A 13,652-nucleotide genomic window follows, 5' to 3' on the forward strand; every position below is an offset into this window, starting at 1 on the left:
GGAAGGTGGGAACGGAGTCTCAGTACTCCAAAATCATATGGGATGGGAGGGGGATAGAAGGGATGGGGAGGGTGTTCATGCTCAGGGTGGGTGCAGAGACTTGAGATGGAAAGAAGAGAAGATCGATTGAGTTCAGGTAGATTGGGCAAATAAGTAAATAAATTAGGGATAATGGGATCTACTTTCATACCACCGAAGGAAGTTACAAGCCTGAAAAGGGAAACCACTGGAATCACCACTAGAAATGTGGTATTTTATTTAAGTTAGAGATATCAGTGTGAACTTGTAGTTTTAATAGACAGATAGATGAAAAAAAGATTAGGTAGATTAGAGGGATAGATAATAAATGGATGACAGATGATATAGGTAAACAGATACATGCATCTGTATCTACACACTGACAGGGCCTGGGTATAGTGACAGTCCTCTATAAATGCATATCCAGCACCAGGTATTTTTTTAAAATATTATTATTTATTTAAAAGAAAATATGGCATATATGGCTGGCCTCGGGTCTTGGATAAAGAAACCATAAAATGATCCCATAATATCTTATTTTGCCAAAAGGTAAAGTTCTCAAATGTTATTGCAAATGTTCCTGAAGACACAGGAGCCAGTGTGAAGAGGGTCTTGTTGAAAACATATGGGACATCTTGACATTATTGATCATAACTATGGAATAAAATAGGAATCCTATAACTTCATGCTAATATGAATCTATATATTATAATCTAATGTATTACAGTTTTGGTAGAAAAAATAGGATGTTTACACAGCCTTAGGGTACTTTCCACAAAACAATTGATTTCAAGGGAAAAATGAATATCCTTACAACAGAGAAGTTTAGACTTCACCTTAGTCAAATTATCACAGTTAATGTTACCAGTAATGGGACAAACTTACATTGTGCGACACGTGCTAGGATCTTTAAAAAAAAGAAAAAGGACACGGCATCACTTTAGTGATACCCCTGCCAAAGTCATGTATCTCATGATTGTAATTGTGAAGGAACATCAGACAAGCCAAACTGAGTGATATTCTATAAAATAACAGCCTCTACTCTTTAAAGTTTCAATGATACAAAAATCAAGGAAAGACTGAGAAACTGTCCCAGATGGAAGGAGCCCAAAGAGACCTACTAACTAAACAAACTCAATAAAAAATGTGATGCTGAACAGGCTCATTTTAGCAGAAAGCACGTCACTAGGGAATTGGTCAAGGGCGAGGTCCAAGCACCACATGGGGACAGCCCATCCAGGTTAATCTTGTTTTGATGTTCACGCTGGGTAATGTGAAAAAATGCCCTAAATTTTTCAGAGTGATGAGGCAATGTGGCAACTCACCCTTTATATTGTTCCAGAAAATATAATGCCTGTAATATATTTACAATTCTGAAAATGTGAGAGTTTTTTTCTAGCAATTTTTTAAAACAATCCTTTCTAGCTACTGCTTCTCCCAGTTTCTCCTGAGTTAACTAACAGGTGGCCCCAGACTGTCCTTCTTCATCGCTTCCCCCCCTTTCAGTAGCACTCCTAAAGTCACTTGGGTATTCACAACTTTTAAATCAAATTTGAGATCAACTGCATTGGAGTAGAGAAGGGGAGATTTCACTGCAGCACAATACAAGAGCTAACTAAAAGTTGGATCCAATATACTTCTGTTCTTGTAAAAATTTTCTTTAGTCAAATACCAATGGTAGATTTTCTTCTAAATTTTGCAGGTGTCCACCATGTACTACCAGCTTCTCTTCATGCCAGCTTTTTCTCTGGAAACTCTGATTCTCCCAGTGCATGTATGTTTTTATGTAAGTCACCAACCAGTTTGTCAAAACCTGAGCTCATTGTGGATATCCCAGGGTGCAAAGACACAGATAGCCTCACCAAGACGTGCTCCTAAAGAATGTTATTCCCCCAAAGAATTCTGTAGTCAGCTCCCCAAATAACACCATCTCCCATCCAGCTCTTTGATTAAAAATCATTATAAATTGTAGTGCTAGGTAACAACATAGTAAGAACTTGATAAAAATGTTGTCAAATTAAATTAATGAGATTTTTATACTAAAATCAGGATCTTTACCAATGTAGCTTTAAGAAATATTTTCAATTCTGATGCAGATTTGTTGGAGTGTACCGTCTTTTGTCTGACTATACAATGGAGGACTTAGTTAATTGAATCAATCCATCTATTCAGTGAATTTGTGATTTTGCTTATAAATTGAGTAGGTAAGGTGAGGCAATTAACTCAAACAGATGTTTCTAAGGTTTATTCATACGTTATATAGCATGTGAATTAATTCACCTCTGGGTATGCTAGTTGCTTAACTTGACCCTTTCAATTAATGAAATGTGAACAGGCATGTCATTTAATTATGAGGCCTTTTCTCTCCTAAATATCAGTATTTCTCTAAATCATATATTAATGTTTTTGTAAGTAAAAATCACAATATTTAAAGTCTTAGATAGTACTTTTTATTCCTAGTTAACACATGAAATATATTACACAACATGTATTTGACGTTAAATTGTTAAATAAGACTTGCCTAACTTTTGTTTAAACTAACACATAAGAATTTTATCAGTACAGTCTGAGTACCTGGGCAGCATTGAGACATTGTTTGTTCTATATCCAGTTTGGATTAATTATGGACTGAAAGATGTAATGCTTGTCTGGTTATGTTAATAATAGAATCCCTTAAAAGTTGCAATAATACAAATAATAGAAAACCAAAAGAATCTAAGTGCCTCAACTTACAATGATAATGAACCTAACAGTTTGTTGAAATAGCTGTAATGCACTTGTAAGGAAATTCTTCCCTGACCTTGAACATAGGCTCACTTTCTGCTTGAGAGACCTAAAGAGTCATAAGAATGGCCCATAATTTGTGTATGTTCAGGAGAGCAGAAAACTGACCTCCAAGAGAGAATATATGTGAGGCGTGGCAATAAAGATTCTCAGATTCTAAAGGTCTTTTCATGCTGGAGGCAAAGATCTTGCTGGAGGTCAGCAGTTTTCCAAAAACAAAGAGGAGATATTCTACTTGATCTTCTCCTATTCTCCCTATCAGTGCTCATGGCTGATAAGCACCTTTTACCTACTTCTTCCTTTCTATGATAATAAATACAGACCTGAGATTTGCTCACGAGGACTCCTCCCTAAGCTCCTCAGTCCCCCAGCACAGTCTCTGTGTCAATTCTCTTCATTCCTTGCACCAAAACCCCTTCATGCATTATAGCTACTTTTTTTTAAGCCCAAAAGGCATTTGTATAGTATCCTGCACATCTGCCTCGGTCCAGGAGCTCAGCAAACACATGAGATGGAGGCAACCACGTTGTCAGGGGAATGGTCTGCCCCTAACCAGAAAAGATGATGCAGGGTTGTTTTGGAAAACTGCTGAACTTCAGCTTCATCCAGTAGAAGCCAAAGCAAGGCAATTATACCTGGGACACACAATCAAAATTAATTCAATGTTTCAAGAAACCTGAAATCACAGAGAACAAATGACATTTTGGACCACAAAATGGAGGAAATGTTATTTTTCAGTTCTGTGTTTATTTTCCAGAAACTGCTAAAGATTCTTCTTTTATCTTAAATAAATAAATGTGAGTATAACCCTAAGTTCCAGTAACATAACACACACACTCCTCTTTAGGAATAGTTTGGAGAGCAGGGTGATATAAGGTGAGTAAGCTACTCCGGCATTTTCAGGCCTTCCTCCAAAGTTTTAACATACCTTTAATGCATGTTCTTGAAGAAGAAACATAAGTTTTAAGTCTACTTATAGATATTTCCTGAGGGAGGAAACCTAATTGAGAGCCAAAAACTGAATGCATTATGGAAAAAGCAGAGTAGAAGAAATTAGGTTTCAGTAAAATTAAATCAGACAGCCTTGTTTGGTTATTGTATTGCTACTGAGTGGAATGAGAAGTTTTCCTCTGTTTTGGAAACAGGTTAAATATAAATGTTAAGAATATTAAGCTAAATTTGTTCCCATTCATGTGATATTTGAGAAATAATAAAAACTTTGATTACTGAGCAAAAGCATAAATTCAGAAATTATTAAATAAGAATATTAATATTCATTTTAAGTGATTATGTTGCACAAAAAGTAATAACCAAATCTCCATCTTTGAGATCATAGCAAACTGGTGGCACTGGGTCAAACCTGAAGAAAATTTACTCAAGAAAGCCTGTGATAACTTAGCTAGGGTAGACCACTGGATTGTAGCTGCAAAAATAATAGCAGGTATCCAAATAGATTATCATATGGCAAAATGCATATATCTGACTTAATGGCCCTGGAGAAATCATCTACATAGATAACTCACTGGGCCAATACTAAGGTATATATGTATGTCTTAAGAAAAATACATGTATGTATTTTGCAATCTTACATGGTAGCAATCCTCTAAGTCATTTCATCCAACAAACATTTATTGAATGTCTCTTATATACCGGGCACTGCAAAAAATATGGGGCTACAGCAGGAAGTATAAATGATCTTTTACCTTCAGAGTTTATGGTTTAGTGTGAGATAATAACCAAAGGAAGTAGCATCATAATGTGATATATGCAATGAAAGTACAAAAAATTAATGTTTTATCTTTTCTTAGGAATGAAGGAAGTCTGGTCAATAATTCTGCCAATACTTGTTTAAACTATTCACTTTGCCAGTGTGTAGGTGACTATGTTTACCATTTGATAATTCTTTGTGTCAGTTAACTTTTGCCGTGTAACATACTACACTAAGATTTAGGGACTTAAAACATTGAACATTTATTTGCTTATAATTCCCTGGGTCAACAGGCTCTTCTGACCGTGAGCATCATGGCTGGTCTCTGCTGTCAGCTGTCAACTTGTCTGAGGCTAAAGATTCTGGACTGGCTTTATTCATACATCTAGATGACCATCTAGGGTTGATGGGGTGTCTAGATGGACTATCTTCTTTCAAAAGTCTAGCTTGGGCTTTTTCATATGGTGGCCTATGAATTTCCAACAGCAAAGGAGGGCAAGACCAAATTTACAAGAACTATTTAAACCTGTTTTTATAACTAAGACAGTAATATGGCCAAGCTGAGATACAAAGAGTAGAGAAACAGACTCCTTCTAGTGATGGGTGGAGCTCTAAAAATATTCTTTACTACACATTTTTGAAATGGGGGATAATTTTGTTGTTAGGAAAGTTTTCTTGACGAAAGTTTTCAACTCTTTATTGATTTAGGACCAGTTTTCAACTATGAACATTGACTTTAAAAATTCTTCCCTGGTCCTTTCCCATTTGAACTTGTTCTCCACCACTACTTAGTATTAAAACTTTAGCCAAAAGGTTTTATCAACTGCCTTTTAAATGCTCTCTGCCAAGGATATTTGCTCATCTTTCAAGGTTTATCATAAGCTCTATTTTATGCTCAGATTTTCCTTATGACTCTGAATAAGAATGACTTTGTGGCCCCACTCCAAATTCCTTGTATCTAAATGGCTTTCAAGGGAGTTGTCTGCTATTGATTTTCCTAACTCAGAACAATACCTATTCCCTGCAGCACATATTTTTGCTCTTAATCTTGAATCACTAGGATTTTATTTAGCCATGTCCTGAATATTTATTTTGTCTCCCTAACAAGAAAGCCAGCTCTTAAGGACCAGGAATATTTCTTTCTTTCTTTCTTTCCCTTTTTTTTTTTTTTTAATAGAGACAGAGTCTCACCCCATTGCCTTTGGTAGAGTGCTGCAGCATCCTACAGCTCACAGCAACCTCCAACACCTGGGCTTGGAGATTCTCTTGCATCAGCCTTCCGAGTAGCTGGCACTACAGGTGCCCACCACAATGCCTGGCTATTTTTTTGTTGCAGTATATGGGGCTGGCATCCTACCCACTGAGCCACAGGCACTGCCCAGAACCAGAGATATTTCCTTTATGCTTTATTCCTCAGGAAATTTTCCTTAAGTCCTTAAGTGCATGTGAAATTCAATTATTATTCCATGAAAAAAAATTGTAGATGGGGTTTTTACAATTTTACTTATGTGAAATATGTCAAATGAGATACTTATTAACTTTTTAATATCAAAATAATGGACCATTTCCCAATTATGATTTTCAACTACCAAGCCCAAGATAATCAAAATCATCAATTAGATAGCTTAAAAGGAGAAAGAATGAAAATTTGCAAGATATGGGACTTGACCGGAGGTTGACTGATAAGGAATCAATAACTATAATCTACTTTCAATAAGAATTTTTAGTGGAAGTGCCATTTTCTTTTTTTTTTTTTTTTCCCCTAGCAAAATGTTTGCTTCACTCACTCCTGGACATCTGTTGAGAATCTAGCACAGAGCACTTGCTATGTATTCACAGAGGCAGAGGCAGAACATCTGAAGCAATGTGAAATGTCAAGCAGGAATCCTCTGCAAAAAAGGATGTACTTTCCCCATGTGTATGTTGATGTTTTCTAACCTTTTATGGTATCCTAGCATAAGTGTATGAAAAGATGCAAAAATCCTGTTTGAAAGTAAACAAATTACCTCATTTTCTTCATGCTTTATAGAAAATTATCAATCATATGGAAACATGGAGATCCATGGAAATTTGTTTTGCACTACTTCACCACGTTTGACATTGAGTAGACATAGACTTTTTTTTTTTTTTTTGATGGGGGGATTCAGTGAGGGTACAAGAAATCAGGTTACACTGATTGCATTTGTTAGGTAAAGTCCCTCTTATAATCGTGTCTTGACCCCAAAAGGTGTGTCACACACCAAGATCCCCACCACTCCCTCCCTCCCTCTCTCTGCTTTTCCCTTCTTCTACCCCTCCCTCCTTCCCTCTTTCTGTTCTTACTTTCCCCCACCCTCCTCCCTCCTTCTCTCTCTCTCTGCTCTCCCCTTCCCCCACCTCCCACTGTGTACTAGGTCATTAATTGTCCTCATATTAAAATTGAGTACATAGGATTCATGCTTCTCCATTCTTGTGATGTTTTACTAAGAATAATGTATTCCACTTCCATCCAGGTTAATACAAAAGATGTAAAGTCTCCATCTTTTTTAATGGCTGAATAGTAAGTATTCCATGGTATACATGTACCTTATTAATTTGTTCCTGGGTTGGTGGGCATTTAGGCTGTTTCCACATTTTGGCAATTGTAAATTGAGCTGCAATAAACAATCTAGTGCAAATGTCTTTATAATAAAAGGATTTTTTTCCTTCCGGGTGGATGCCCAGTAATGGGATTGCAGGATCAAATGGGAGGTCTAGCTTGAGTTACTTGAGGGTTCTCCATACTTCCTTCTAAAAAGGTTGTATTAGTTTGCAGTCCCACCAGCAGTGTAAAAGTGTTCCCTTCTCTCCACATCTGTGCCAGCATGTGCAGTTTTGAGATTTTGTGATGTAGGCCATTCTTGCTGGGGTTAGATGATATCTCAGGGTAGTTTGGATTTGTATTTCTCCAATAATTAGGGACAATGAGCTTTTTTTCATATGTTTGCTAGTCATTCATCTGTCTTCTTTAGAGAAGGTTCTATTCATGTCTCTTGCACATCAATACATGGGATTATTGGCTTTTTTCATGTGGATTAATTTGAGTTCTCTATAGATCCTAGTTATCAAGCTTTGGTTTGATTCAAAATATGAAAATATCCTTTCCCATTGTTTAGGTTGTCTATTTGCTTTGGTTGTTGTCTCCTTGGCTGTACAGAAGCTTTTCAGTTTAATTAAGTCCCATTTAATTTTTGTTGTTGTTGCAATTACCACAGAAGTCTTCTTCTTCTCCCCAGGCCAATATTTTAAAGTGTGTTTCCTATGCTTTCTTTGAGGATATTTATTGTTTCATGCCTTAAATTTAGGTCTTTCATCCATGTTGAACTTTTGTGAGTGGAGAAAGGTACAGGTTCAGTTTCAGTCTTTTACACATGGATATCCAGTGTAAAACAATAACAGCCAAGAAGCTGTTTTATAAACACCTTTTATGAAATAGGAATTCTTTCCCTCAGCACCATTTATTAAATAGGAATTCTTTCTCCCAGTTTATGTCCTTGTTTGGCTTATCAAAGATTAGGTGCCTACAAGATGTTAGTTTCATTTCTAGGTTTTATATTCGATTCCAAATGTCTATGTCTCTATTTTTGTGCCAGTACTATGATATCTTGTCCACTATGGCCCTGTAGTCCAGGCTGAAATCTGGTATGGTGATGCCCCCAGCTTTGATTTTATTACGAAGAACTGCCTTAGCTACACAGGTTTTGTTTCTGTTTCCATACAAAACAAAGAATTATTTTTTTCCAAGTCTTGAAAGAATGTTGTTAGTATTTTAATAGGGATGGAATTGAATCTGTAGATTGCTTTGGGAAGTATAGACATTTTAACAATGTTGATTCTTCCCAACCATGAGTATGATATGTTCTTCCATTTGTTAATATCATCTGCTATTTCTTTTCTTAGGATTTCATAATTTTCTTTATAAAGGTCCTTCACTTCTTTTGTTAGGTATATTCCTAGGTATTTCATTTTCTTTGAAGCTATGGTGAAGGGAGTTGTATTCTTAATTAGGTCCTTCACCTCATTTGTTAGGTATATCCGTAGGTATTTCATTTTCTTTGAAGCTATGGTGAAGGGAGTTGTATTCTTAACTAGGTCCTTCACCTCATTTGTTAGGTATATCCCTAGGTATTTCATTTTCTTTGAAGCTATGGTGAAGGGAGTTATGTCCTTAACTAGGCTCTCTTCTTGGCTACTGTGTATACAAAGGCTACTGACTTGTGGACATTGATTTTATTCCCTGAGACATTATTGTATTTTTTGATGACTTCCAAGAGTCTTGTGATTGAGTATTTGGGGTTCTGTAAGTATAAGATCATATCGTCAGCAAAGAGGGAGAGTTTGACCTTCTCTGCCCCATTTGGATGCCCTTTATTTTTTTGTCTTGCCTAATTGTATTGGCTAGAACTTCCATAGACTTTATAACTACTTTATTTTGGTGAAGATACCTTCTCTTCATTTGAGGAAGTACTCTTGAATGGAAGGGAGGTGATCTTTATTCCTAATTCAGGCTCTCCCACATAATTAGCTATATGACCCCCTCTAAGCTTTTATTACCTAATGTATAAAATGAAAACATTAATACCCACTCTTGATACTTTAGAGAGTTATGAAGACCAAATCAAATAATGTAAATTATTTTACAGGACAATATTTTATAACCTGGCAAACAGTAAAGGATAATTGCATTAGTATATGATTACAGCATAATAACTAAGCATTGCTTTTTTCCTTACTCATATTTTTCATTCATTACCTAGACCAATATCCTCTACTGATTGCCTGTGAAATCCTTGCCAAGTCATTCACCTCTGGATAAGATATTTATTATCATGTAGAAGAGGGAGATTTACTAGATGTAATTAAGGACCTTTCTAATTTTTAAAATTCTGTGATAAGAAAGCAAATTTTAAAATACCTATTATGGTATGCTGTTTCTTTAACTTATGACCATTTGCAGGATTTTATGAAATTTTATTTTGGAATTACATATTCAAGTTTGTACTATAAAATAGAATGATGTTAAAATGTCTTAAGTCAATTGTTCTTAGATCATAATGCCCCTACTTGAAATTTTGAATTGCCTTCTTATTGGAATTAAATTAAAATCAAGGAAAGAATAGTGCAATCTAGCATTCTGGGAGGCTAAGGTGGGTGGATTGCTGAAGCTTAGTACTTGGACCCTGAACAAGAGTGACAGCCCATCTCTAAAAAAATAGCTGGGGATAGTAGGGGGAGCCTATAGTCCTAGCTACTCTCGAGGCTGAAGTGAGAGGATTGCTTGAGCCCAAGTCTTTGAGGTTGCTATGAGTTATGATGACATGACACTCTACCCAAGGGTGACAGAGTTAGACTCTATCTAAATAAATAAAAATAAATATCAAACTCTTTATGATGACTTAAAAGCCCCTTTATTATCTGGCTATGTATATGTTCTAAAAAAATTGTTTCAAATTCCTTGATACTTTTTCTCTGAGAAGCAATGTTTATATCGGCTCCACGCCCATTTCTCAGTGGTTAGGGCACCAGCCACACACACTATGGTTGGCAAGTTTGAATCCAACCTGGGCCAGCTAAACAATAATGACAACTACAATAACAACAAAAAAATATCCAGGTGTTGTGTCTGGCATCTATAGTCCCAGCTACTTGGGAGGCTGAATCAAGATAATCACTTAAGCCCAAGAGATGGAGGTTGCTGTGAGCTGTGATGCCATGGCACTCTACCAAGGGCAACATAGTGAAACTCTGTCTCAAAAAAAAAAAGCAGGATGTGTAGCTCTTCCCAATGAATCTGAATGACTTCTTTAACCAAAGGAATATGAGCAAAATGACTTCTATGGGACCTCAAATGCTGGATTATCAAAGGCCATGCTGCTTCTCTTCAGATACCTTGTAATGCCTATTTTCTGGATAGTTACTTCTGGGCCCCTCCTCAGAAATCAGTCTACATGCTGTGGAAGTCCAGACCACATAGAAAGGACACACATATATACTTTGGTCAATAGCGCCGGGGGAAGGGGTCCACATCTCCTGGTGCCATGGAAAGATAGTAAAGAAGACTCCAGATGACTCCATGAGTTCTTAGACATGATAGAGCAGAAACAAGACATCCTTGCCATCCTTTGTCCCAAATCCTGACACACTGAATCTTGAGCATAACAAAATTCTTGTTTAACACTCTAACTTGGTTATATAGCTACAAGTAACCAGAGCAGCCTACCAGTCTGACCCTCTTCCTCCTTCATCATGCTGTAGATATCCTGAACTGTCTTGCTCCCTCGACTATGAATGAATTATCTGATCTGGACACCTTTGCACTTTCTATGCCCTCTGCCCAGCACTTTTTCTTCCATTTAAGTGTAGTTTAGCTAAATAGCTCATCCCAAGAAAGAGTTTTCCCCTAACCTCCCTGGCCAAAGTAACCTCTTTACATACCATCACAGTCTAAAATTATCTTTTGTATCTGTCTGCTGTGTTGATTATCATCTATCATACTCCTGTGTTATTCACATGGGCACAGGCATTTTCTTCTATCTTATTCAACTATATACCCAGCACCTCTCTCTATTATTGAAGAATAATAAAACATAATGGGCACAAAAATATCTTTGATATCAGCTCAAAATTCTAGGCCCAGCACTGAAATTCTATTTTTCAAGTATTAATTTGGTGACTGGTAATTCTTCCTTTCTAACATATAACTCAGGTCATTCCAATGCAAGTATACTGTAGACACTGTTGTAAAGGTAATACTTTATACGTATAATATGAACAATTCTTCATAAAACGATAGTATGAAGCAACATATTTTAACCTGGAAGTACTATATGATGGATTCCAAATGGAAATAGTGACACCCATTAGGATAAACTACCACAGGAAAATTTAAATAAGACATTTCCAGTATGTTCCTTCTAAGGTCACTCCTGATTCATCCATGCTCTGACGTTTATTTTCCTGCACAGGTATAATTGTGGTATAAACAAAAACCCAAGATTTCAGTCTGCACTTCAACAATCCTCTTTCTCTACTTCAATCTAGTTTTCCTAATAAATTCCTCTCAAATACATTACAATATACATACTCTAGCCTTTGTTGTCACTCTCCTGTATTTGATGCATCTGTATTTGTATATATGTATACATAGTTGAATAGATGGTGCAAAGAGTTCCCAAATAAGCCCTCTTCCTCATGCAGTTTCCCCTATAATGAACAGTTTGCATTAGTGTGGCATATTTGTTAGAATTAATGAACCATATCAGTTCATCATTATTAAGTAAGGTTCATAGTTTACATTAGGATTCGATCTTTGTTGAAATTCTATGGATTTTTTGATAAATATACAGGGTGTCTCCCAAATCCCGCTTAAAGTCACCATACATAGGGAAAATTGGAAATTGTAGTTAAATTTGCCTTTATTTAAAAAACATTCACTGTGGCCATCAGTGTCTTTTGGACCACAGAGGAGAGGGGTGCAGGTCCACACTGCCCCCACTCCCCGCATGTCCTGCAGCATGCCTTAGAAAATTGAAGAAATCAAGGACTTTCCCCTCACAGCCAGGCAAAAGGATGCCAAGCTTGTCAAGATCAAGAAAAATAAGGATGATGTGAAGTTTAAAGTTTGATGCAGTGAATACCTTTATACCTTGATCATCACAAAGAGAAGGCCGAGAAACTGAAACAGCCTCTGTCTCCTGGGTTGGCAGTGAAGGAGATGAAATGAACAGATATGTTGATTGGAATTGCATTAAATTTTTAAAAATTAAAGAAATATATATAGTATTATATATTATATATTTATATTATAATAATATATAAACATATATACATATGTCCATTATTTTATATATATATATATATATGTCCATTTTACAAAGAGGTGACCAACACAAAAATAATATTTTGTAAAATTTTGTATTTTTGGAATTTACTCCTGGAAAAGATGCCATGGCGCTTATTTTGAGACATTTCCACAGCCATGCCCAACCTTCAACAACTACCACCCTGATCAGTCAACAGCCATCAACATTGAGCAAGACCCTCCACCACCAAAATCGGATTTCATTTTTATTTTAGCAATACAAATATTTTATTGCTAAAAAATGCTGTTCTGCAGAGATTCAGACAACAGCATTTTTTAGCAATAAAATATATATTCTCAGTCTCAAGTTGACACCCGGGGTAGAGTGCTGTAACATCACAGCTCATAGCAACCTCAAAATCTTAGAAGTGATTCTCTTGCCTCAGCCTCCCAAGTAGATGGAACTACAGGTGCTCACCACAATGCACAGCTATTTGTGTTGTTGTTGCAGTTTGCATTGTTGTTTTAGCTGGCCCAGGTCAGGTTTGAACCCACCAGCCTCCATGTGTATGGCCAGCACTCTACCCACTGAACTAGAACTATGGGCACCACATCAGTAAAATATTTTTAATTAAAATATGTAATATTTTTAGATGTAACACAATTGCACATTTAATAGACTACAAAATAGTTCAACATAACCTTTATATGCACTGAGAAATCAAAAAACAAAATTGTGTGACAAGGCCCGGCATGGTGGCTCATGCCTGTAATCTCAGCACTCTGGGAGGCTAAGGCGGGTGGATTGATTGAGCCCACAAGTTTGAGACCAGCCTGAGCAAAAGCAAGACCCTGACTCTACTAAAAATAGAAAAACTGAAGCAAGAGTGGGGGGTTGCTATGAGCTATGACTCCCTGGCACTATACCCAGGGCGACAGCTTAAGACCCTGTCTCAAAAAAAAAAAATAAATTGTATGACTCATTTTATTATAGTTTGGAACAAATATCTCTGAGGTTTGCCTGTTAATCACTTTGTAATTATCAAATCCTAGACACTCTCTCTCAAATACCATACCACTACGTCCCTGAGACCCTCCAGACATAGAAAAACACGTCTATTTCCATTTTATAAATTTTATGCCTTTCGGATCTGCTAATCACTGGGCCTAAGATACCCTTTTCCACCTCGCCAGTGTCTAATATTTTTACTCAAACATTTTTCTTTTCTTGATGCTTTTGCCAACTCCCAGGGCGACCTCCCTCCTCTCTATCCTTATAGGATATGTAGCATGTCTCTAATGGTATCCATTCCAGCACATTTG

At 36.6% G+C, this 13,652-nt stretch overlaps 1 pseudogene; it reads left to right on the top strand.

The window, feature by feature from the left end:
* The first annotated feature begins 12,042 nt into the window (after positions 1-12,042).
* On the top strand, positions 12,043-12,251 carry LOC100955923 (annotated as a pseudogene).
* The last annotated feature ends 1,401 nt before the right edge of the window (positions 12,252-13,652 follow it).

The sequence above is a fragment of the Otolemur garnettii genome, unplaced genomic scaffold, assembly GCF_000181295.1.
Source record: "Otolemur garnettii isolate 467f Iridium unplaced genomic scaffold, OtoGar3 scaffold00162, whole genome shotgun sequence".
In the NCBI taxonomy this organism is placed as follows: domain Eukaryota; kingdom Metazoa; phylum Chordata; class Mammalia; order Primates; family Galagidae; genus Otolemur; species Otolemur garnettii.